Source organism: Nelumbo nucifera, chromosome 3 (genome assembly GCF_055504915.1).
Source record: "Nelumbo nucifera cultivar China Antique chromosome 3, China Antique-T2T, whole genome shotgun sequence".
In the NCBI taxonomy this organism is placed as follows: domain Eukaryota; kingdom Viridiplantae; phylum Streptophyta; class Magnoliopsida; order Proteales; family Nelumbonaceae; genus Nelumbo; species Nelumbo nucifera.
The window spans coordinates 90,795,199-90,804,301 of NC_142651.1; the positions used below are offsets into that span (position 1 = coordinate 90,795,199).

The window sequence follows — 9,103 nt, forward strand, 5'->3', positions numbered from 1 at the left end:
CAGAACCAAACACTGTGAAGTTGACCGCCATTTTGTGCGAGAGAGGGTCTCATCTCAAGAAGTATGCCTCCCTTACATCACATCCAGTATGCAACTAGCAGACATTCTTACTAAAGCCGTATCAAGAAAGAAGCTAGAGGCGGATCTATCCAAGTTGGGAATGATGAACATATACTCCCAACTTGAGGGGGAGTGTAGAGAACAGTGATGTGGGCCCCACAGTTGTGGTTATTTTGCTTTCTGTTATTTCTAGTTTCAGTTTTATATTGTTTGTTATTTGTTAGCAGTTATGATGTAAACACCAAGGGCAGATATGTCCTTTCATGTAACTAGCATAACCTATATATATTAACTTAAAGTGGCAGCGGCAGAATTTTGACATTCTGTTCTTCTCCTCAAAATCTGTGTTCTATTGCTCTTCCATCACTCTTTCTTCTACATCCTCTTCACTTTCTCTTCTCATCGAACCTGAAATCTCTTAGCGATCAAGACTGAATAGCAGTCTTGAAAACCTACAACATGCATGAAACAAATTGATCCAATCAATTAAAATATCTGTAAAACCCTTAATTAATTAGAATAAATCAGTATCAGCCCAACAGAGCCCACAATGTTATCATATAACATTATCTAGGTACATGGGTTGTACTGCAAAAGGCAGTTCGGCCCATGTAGCTAAATCAGGGTTAAGTCAGTTTTATCATATTAAAGTTAGGTTTTACAGAGGTGGGCCAAATTAAAACTTGAAGTGGGCAATCAATCCTCTGGCCTAAATCGAATTAGAGTTAGAAAATCCAACCCCATCGAACCAACAAATCGGTCCAACCAGTTTGGACCAAATCTGGTGTAAATCAGCCCAAGTTTTGGTGTCTGGTTCAAGATTTAATTCAAGAATAATGATCTGAAAATAAATTAATTCAAGATAATCAAATTATCAAGAAACTAAAATCAAAGAGTTGCACTGTGATTTTCTTGGATATCCTACAAACCTACAAAGAACAGTTAATCGCAGATTGCAGAATTGAAAATGCAATTTTTTGTTTGGTTTCAAATCTGATCCGGTTTAGTGCAAGACCAATCTTGAAAATGCAATTTTTCAAGACATAGGGAATTTGATTCCCAAAAGGATTAGAAAAATTTTGAAATTTTGCCAAGCCATCTAGCATGGTTTGGTCACCCATATAATGGATCTTAACCCTTCCAATAGTGGTACCAGAGCACTAGGTTCAACCCTTGGACTGAACCAAACTGGATTTGAACCAAATCTCAAATCAACAAGAACTAGTCTAACTTATTTGAGCAGTTAGCAGAAACCTCTCTCTCAGAGTGGGCCAATGATTTGAAATATATATATATATTTCTGATATGATTGTGAATCATAACTGAGAATTTCATATCATTACCTATGTGAATTGATGCATGTTTTGGACACTAAACCCTAGGTCGATCTAACCTACTTTTGGTCCAATCTTGTTGGGTTGAACCTATGGTTCTTTGGGGTCTGATTACAATCCCTTGGATCACTATTTAAGTGACCTAAAATCGATCTAAGCCAGGGGTTTGATGGCCCATTACATGGACCAATTCGGCCCATACTTGAAAAACTCTTTTGCGTTAGATTAAAATAAGATTAGCCCATTTTAGCATGGACTGCTACATGGGTCGAACTACTTTTTGCAGTTTAGCCCATATACTAAGACAAAATTATTAGATAATTTGGTCCATTAATGGGCTGATCATGTGTTAATCTAAATGGATCTGGGTTTTACAAATTTTAAATTTATATGGATCAATTATGTATGTGTATGTGATGTGTTGAATGAATGTGATTTGTTCATGAGGCATAAGTGCTTGGCCAATGTATTGACTTATGTGGTTCTCCACGAACATCATGGATGAATGCACATAATTTCCATGATGCCCATGGATCATTGCATGATCTCCTTCTCTAATGGGCCCCCTCAATAACTTCCTCTCCAAGAGAAACTTCACGAGAACCCTAGCCCATTAAGGGTCCATTTAAATTTGACTTTATGAAAGTCAATGGGAGCCACTATGGTATGACCTAAATCTGACCTAGGAATTGATATACATGTTCTCTCATGATTAATATAAGTGCAATGAGATATGGAATATCATAAGATGATGTCTCTAAAGACCTTCCTTCATTAGCATGAAAATGGGCTAAATTAGTGGGTATAGATGCACCATAAAATTGGGTTATCCATTTCATTGAGACAATTAGTGGGATTGCTTCATGAGATGATAGTGGCATTATAGACTAGTGGGAGGGGCCTATCCTAAAATGGAAGAATCTTCCACAGTACCTTGGGGCTCCCGATATAATGGGTCTGTACTTACCAATTAGAAAGGTTTAACCTAAAATGACAATGAACCTTGTCTAATGGAAGCCCAAGGGAAAGCTCATTGGATAGGTGGATATATGATCCTTTACAGAAAGTGATGGGGTTATGCAGCTAAAACAATTGGCCCCGTGCACCTATGTGATTTTCAACATTTTCAGGGACATGAACTATGTCATCGTCACTAAGATAGGAGGGAAATCTCAGAGATGAATAAATGGAGATGGAACATAAATAAATATCCATTCTATGAAAGATAACATGAAACAATATTAATGTTATGGACTAATTAATTGTGCCTTTTATCAGAAATGGCACACGGGTAATCTGCTAAATTATTAAATGACAACAAACTTAAGGAACCCAACTATGCAGACTAGATACGTAACCTTAACTTATTGCTCATGTCTAAGAAATTGGATAACATTACCAGTAACAGGTACTAGAAGAGGAATTGTCCTCAATATCTGAAAACATCTTTTGGGTTGGTGGATATGCATTATCGCATCTTCGAGTCGATAGTGTTAGTAGTGGCAGAGCCAAGAATTTTCTCTTGGTGGGGGCAAGAGAATGAGAGATGAAGAAGAATGGAGAATGGAGACTAGGTGGAAATTTTTAAAGTGCATCCATGAGATGTATTCTAGAAAGTTTAGTTTACAATTTTTGTTAAGGTTAAAGTTAACAACTATGAATCCTATTAAATTTCAGAATACGTTAAGATTGAGACATTGTTCAATCCAACCCTATAATATATAAGTAAATAAGTCATTCTAATTCAAGTCCAACCTTAAAAATCCAATTCAAACACATTGGATTAAAAAATAATAGATTTTGTTAAAGTTAGAATTAAGATTTCAAGAAATCAAATTGGGTCAGGGCTGAGACAATCAATATTAATGTGACTCTGCCTACTCAATAACATTTTCTTTAAAATGCTTTGGGGGGCCAAACGTTAGCCCAACCTAGTTATTACTATATGGGGTGGGCTACCCCTAGTTAAAGATATAGGGTGGGGAAAAGTTTGGGGGGGCCAAGGACCCCCACCCAATAACCCCTGAGTGTTGGAGTCTAAGTTTTAACGGTTTTATTTTGAAAATTTAAGAAATAATGAAGTGTAAATTCAACATTTTGCTTTTTTTGTATCAATATTTACTGGATCAGAAAACTTAAGAATAGCTTAAATAGTTTTTTAAAGGGAGATTTCTTAAACTACCCTTATGGTTTAGTTAATTGACTAACTCTACCCTTACTATTACATGTTGTCTTAAAGTACCTTTAAGTTTTCTCACAATTGTCTAAAACCTCCTGTACCGTTAACTTTCTGTCACACTCCGTTCACATGTGACATCACGTGGCTGGTATATCTTTGAAAATTCCTAAAATACCCTTTGCAACTTGATGGTCAGTCCGATGATCTGGCAGTGATGGATCAAAGGCATCACTCTAAGATTGTTCCAGAAAGAGGAAGGGTTCTAGGACATTTGTGGATCAGAAAACTTAAGAATAGCTTAAATAATTTGTTAAAGGGAAAATTTCTTAAACTATCCTTATGGTTTAGCTAATTAACTAACTCTACTCTTATTGTTTACATATTGTCTTAAAGTACCCTTAAGTTTTTTGACAATTATCTCCCTTACTGTTAACTTTCCATCACACTCCATTCACATGTGACATCACATGGCTGATATATCTTTAAAAATTCCTAAAATACCCTTTGCGACTTGATGGTCAGTCCGATGATCTAACAATGACGGATTGGAGGCATGACTCTAGGATTTTTTTGGAAATAGGAAGGGTTCTAGGACATTTGTGGTAGATAGATTCCTCCTCAAATCCTGGGCATCCTTCTCAAATCTGGTTAGCACAGGTCTAGTTCAGGTACAAAAGCGGCACTGGGAAAAAAATGGAGGTCAGGAAGGGAAAGAGATCCAAATAAGGGCTTTGGTGGTAGCATATATTCTCCCATTGATTCCTCTGGAAGAGCCAGTGTCAGGGGGGATTGAAGGTAGACTTTGAATTCAACCCTTACACAAAACGGCTAAATGGAAGAGGAAGAAACAAAATCACGCTCATCAAGCAAAGAGCACCTTGTTGAACTCCCCCTCTTCCTCCTCCCTTTTGTTCTCTTCCCGATGCCGCAAGGTAACTGTCGAAAGTTCCAAAGTTGGATGCATAGGCGAGGTCATCAAGCACGAATGCCTCATCCATGGTCATCGCCATTAAGATTCAGGGGCGTGATTCCGTTATCTGCTTCAGCACGAACTCCCTACTTTAGATTCAAGGGCGTGATTCCGTTTTTTAGCAATGGCACACATTAGCTTCACCACCTTTTTCAGCTCGTCCTGCTCTCCAATGAAGATAGGTGGAAAGACCTCGAGCTAAGATAGGGCTTCGTCTGTGCATGAAAGGAGCCTCAGCTAGAACCACCATCACGACCACCACCAGATCGACTAGAAGGGGAACCTGCCATAAAATTCCCAAAATTCCTACCACCATATGTCGGCATTACAGGCGAATATGCCGAATAGAAATCCATTCCTGGTGTGCTAAGCGAGCCACTCTTGGACTTGGGCCACCTTTGAGGATGGGGCATTGAAGATCAACTAGCTCCATCTCTTGATACTAGATTGAAAATCCACTTTTCTACATCTTACCATTTAAATGGCAATGTTCTTCCATTGCTCAAAGGCAACAAAACAACACTAGCATACCTCCTACTACCATTTACCGACAGTAGCACTCATTCTTTTAAGCGACTTTGGCACTGGATCCTGTTTTGGTTTTATCATGTTTTTTTGAGCAACTGACCAATTTTCATATGTAGCTTTAGGGTTCTGGTTTCCATTTTTTCATCTATAGTCCCCTACCAGAAACCAACCAATTTTCTCCCACCAGGATTTGTAGGAAACCTAATATCATAAAAGGGTATGAGTAGTGGTTTTGACTACAGTAGTGAAAACAAGGGGTCAAGATCCATGGCTTTTGACGTCGGTTGCGTGTATTCACACTGGTATAACACCAACAATCGTTATTTATTCTATCGACACAGTAGTGTTGATTTACCTTCAACACTAATGCCAACGCAGTAGTTGAAAATTTTCATTAGTTGAGTTTTATTTTGAAAATTTGAGTAGTGAAGGGCAAATTCGATATTTCATTTTTTCCATTAGTACTTAACAATGAGGGTGTTTGGTTTCATTTATGTTTATTTAGTAAACGTTTTGTACTTGTGTGACTGCAAAACCAAGAAACACATTTAATGAGGGCATATATGACACATAGGCACTACATCAACAAAATGCCAATAAACGCCTACCCATTTAAGGAAGCTCCAAACAGAAACCGAAGTTTACTTTTGCAAACTTCGATACACACAAATGCAATTAATGAGGCATTTGTTGATGGGGCGCTTATGTGGCACCATCAATAAACATTTACTCAATAAATGTAAACGGAACCAAGCATATACAATGATGTCAATTGTCTGAAAACTTGAAGGTACTTTAAGACAATATGAAAATAGTAAGGGTGGAGTTAGTCAATTAACTAAACCATAAGGGTAGTTTAAGAAATTTTCCTTTCTTAAATAGGTGGCTAAGTTTGTATCCACTTGCTAAACCAAGGGTACTTCAAGTATCTATACCTATATATTAAAATGGAATTTTCCAAGCTGACACTTTCCTACTTTGTGGTTTATTCTCAAAGTCATTTATCTTTTTCCCAGTTTCTTCTCAATGGTTATCTTTTTTCTATTTTTTTATTTTTTTAATATTCAAATTGAACAAAATAACTCAAGTGACCAATCACCTTTAAGACTTTTAACACTCATCATTAATACATCATTAACTCTCTCTCTCTCTCTCTCTCATTTTTCCCATTAACTCTCTCCTTCAATAACTCATGCCACTAATCCTCTCTCATCTCCATTACTCCATTAAATTGCATAAAATACATAAACTTTATACATACATATATATATATATATATATATATATATATAATATTCAACTTAACTATAATTTTATATATATTAGATATACTTGCATTAAACTATAATTATTAGTAAAGGTTAATTAAATTGAAATTGAGATACTCAATGATATATTAACTATATAAATTTAATTAATGTTCCAATTAAAATTATAATCCATTTATATTCCATTTGAAAATAATAAAAATTAATTAACCATAATAAAAATAATTTAGTAAGTTACTTAAATAAAATAAAAATAATTATTAATTATTGTTATTGTTATTAATAAAATATTTTTATTAATATAATAAAAGGAATAAGATAAATTAAACCTAATGCCAATTTATAGTTAATACAAATTCTCAAACAATCATTAGTTTTATAATTAAATTTTATTAATATAAAACCATTAAGGAAAATTATTCTTTGAAAATTGTTTGGCAAAATAAATTAGTGAAGGGTAAAGTTAAAACTTTAAATTATGTATGATAATGCATTAACAATGATAAAGGTATTTGTTATCGAAAAGCCAAGGGAAAGGAAATATTTGCACTTTTTTCTCAAAACTATAGGAGAGGCCTTTGTTAGGATCATAACACAAAGGTGGTTTATAGAATTGTTATAAGAGGTTGCCTTTTTTTGTAGTTTTACCTAAAAATAATACAAAAATAATAATAAACCAATAAAAATTAGCATTAAGATATAAAAAAATGATACAAATTTATGAGAATTGGAAATTGGCCACTCTCACTAAAACACAACTTGGATTATAATTAGATAGACAAAACATAGCCCTAAAAAATAATACTTGAATTGAACTTAGGTGGACACCATTTAATTGGAACTATCATATAAATCCATCTTTAATAAAGCGCATGCATGGCATGGTAAAGGAAAAATTTAGTTGACTAATTCTACCCTTACAGTTTATATATTTTCTTCGAGTACCCTCTAAGTGTTTTTACAATTGTCTAAAACCTCTTTGCTGTTAGAGACTATTTTAGTAGTAAAAAGGAGAGAGAGAGAGAGAGAGGGAGGGATACCATCGGCAGCAGCGGTGAATGATGGAACAGGGGAGGGCGGAGGCAGGGAGACCGGAACGTGATTCCGTTCGTTGCTGGAACATGGCCTCCTATTGACTGGAGATGGAGAGGGCATCTCGGTGGATCACAGGCGTAAAGTATCTAGTAATTTAATGATTCAGCTACATCTGCAGTAATGCCCTGCTCTGTGAAATGCTGCAGCACCATGTCATACGAGATAATATCTCATACTCTGATATTCAGATTTGTCCAACCACCCTCCTTTTCTCTCTTCTCATTTTCCATCCTGTGACACCGTATCACCTACGTTTCTCTAAACTTGTGAATCCTCATCATTGACATATAGATGCTATGCGACAATGCTCCATATTGTTTTCCTTCATTCATCCTTCTAACACGCACAGAGCCACAGGCATTGACTCAGTGAGACAGCGACCAACCTTCATTCATCCTTCGAAGAAGACTATATTCTTTTGCTTCTAATGTCTATTCGGTAAATGAGTCTACAGATTTTGTCTTGACTGGTTCTGTGATAAAACTCGGTTGATTGCCAGAGCATCCACCTGGCAAATTTAGTTTTAGTTTTAGTTTTACATTGGATGGTTTGTGCAGGTTCCTGTGGCTCCAGAGGAACAACTTCCACCATAGTCTCCTACTCCTCGAAGACAGAACTTGACTTGAAGAATGTTTCTTCAACATGACTCTGTTAGCACTGCAAAGAGTCATAACTATTACTGGACTGGCCTGAATTTCTGGAACAATCTCTGCTCCCTTCTCTGTTAAATTGTTCAAGTTATCAAAAGGTTGATACCTCAAAGGAGGTGTCTGAGTTTTCAAAGGTTAGCAATCACATTGGCTCTCTTGAATCAGCTTTCAAGAAGAAATCTCTCCTGCATCCATGAACAACTAAAGCTTACTAACATATATAGCATCAAAAAGAAGCCCAAATTACATGCATGCTCACAGACAGACACCCACACAGAGATATGAGGTTTTAGGATTCCAACTTCAGATGGTTGTAAACGAAGAAACAAAGAAAAAACTAGGACAAAGAAAAAAGAAAAGATGTAGTAAGGAAATTAAAAGGAAAAGGATACAGACGTTAAAAGCGAAAGAGAGAGAGAGAGAAGGTAGTGATCCATACAGGTGAGCCCAGCGTCGGCATTCGCTACGGGGTGGAAGGTAGCGTGAGATATTCTCTCGTGTGAGATGACGCGCACTCTATGTATTTGCTGAAAACGCCGTTTGGGTCGAACTCTAATCTCGGCGAGTGTCCACTGCAAGTTGATTAAGTAGTCGGGGTCGGTGATGATCACAAGAAACTGGGATTTCTCCTCTGTTTTTCAACACTTTCAGGTCAGTGAAAAGAAATACCCTTATTGTTTGATGTGTTTTTGGTTAAGGAGTTTGCCAGAAATTTGTTCTTTCAATTTTTGCCAATACGGTTGTCTGATTGAATGTTTGGTAACAAAGTTGGAGGCGAACGGCATGATTATCTTCGGTCTCCGTTCTCGAATCCAGCTTGATTCCAGCCATCAGCCATCACTTCGAGAGCAAGCAACGGTGGTTGTCTCTGTTCTTGCAACCTTCGGTGATTCCTCTTGTAACGCTGTATTCGAAGAAGGGATCTTCACCGGTGAGAGAGATGGAGACGGTGCTCCATCCCAATCTTACGATGAAGTTGTTCTGGGATCTTTGCCGGTGAGGGAGACGGAGACAGAGAG

General features: G+C 36.7%; 1 long non-coding RNA gene across 1 annotated transcript; it reads right to left on the minus strand.

Moving 5' to 3' along the window:
- Positions 1-325: 325 nt before the first annotated feature.
- On the minus strand, positions 326-8,734 carry LOC148801717 (uncharacterized). Its single transcript, XR_016084429.1, has 3 exons — positions 8,524-8,734; positions 7,380-8,269; positions 326-512 (listed from the first exon to the last, which is right to left on the minus strand). It is a non-coding gene; the product is annotated as an uncharacterized LOC148801717 (long non-coding RNA).
- Positions 8,735-9,103: the final 369 nt, after the last annotated feature.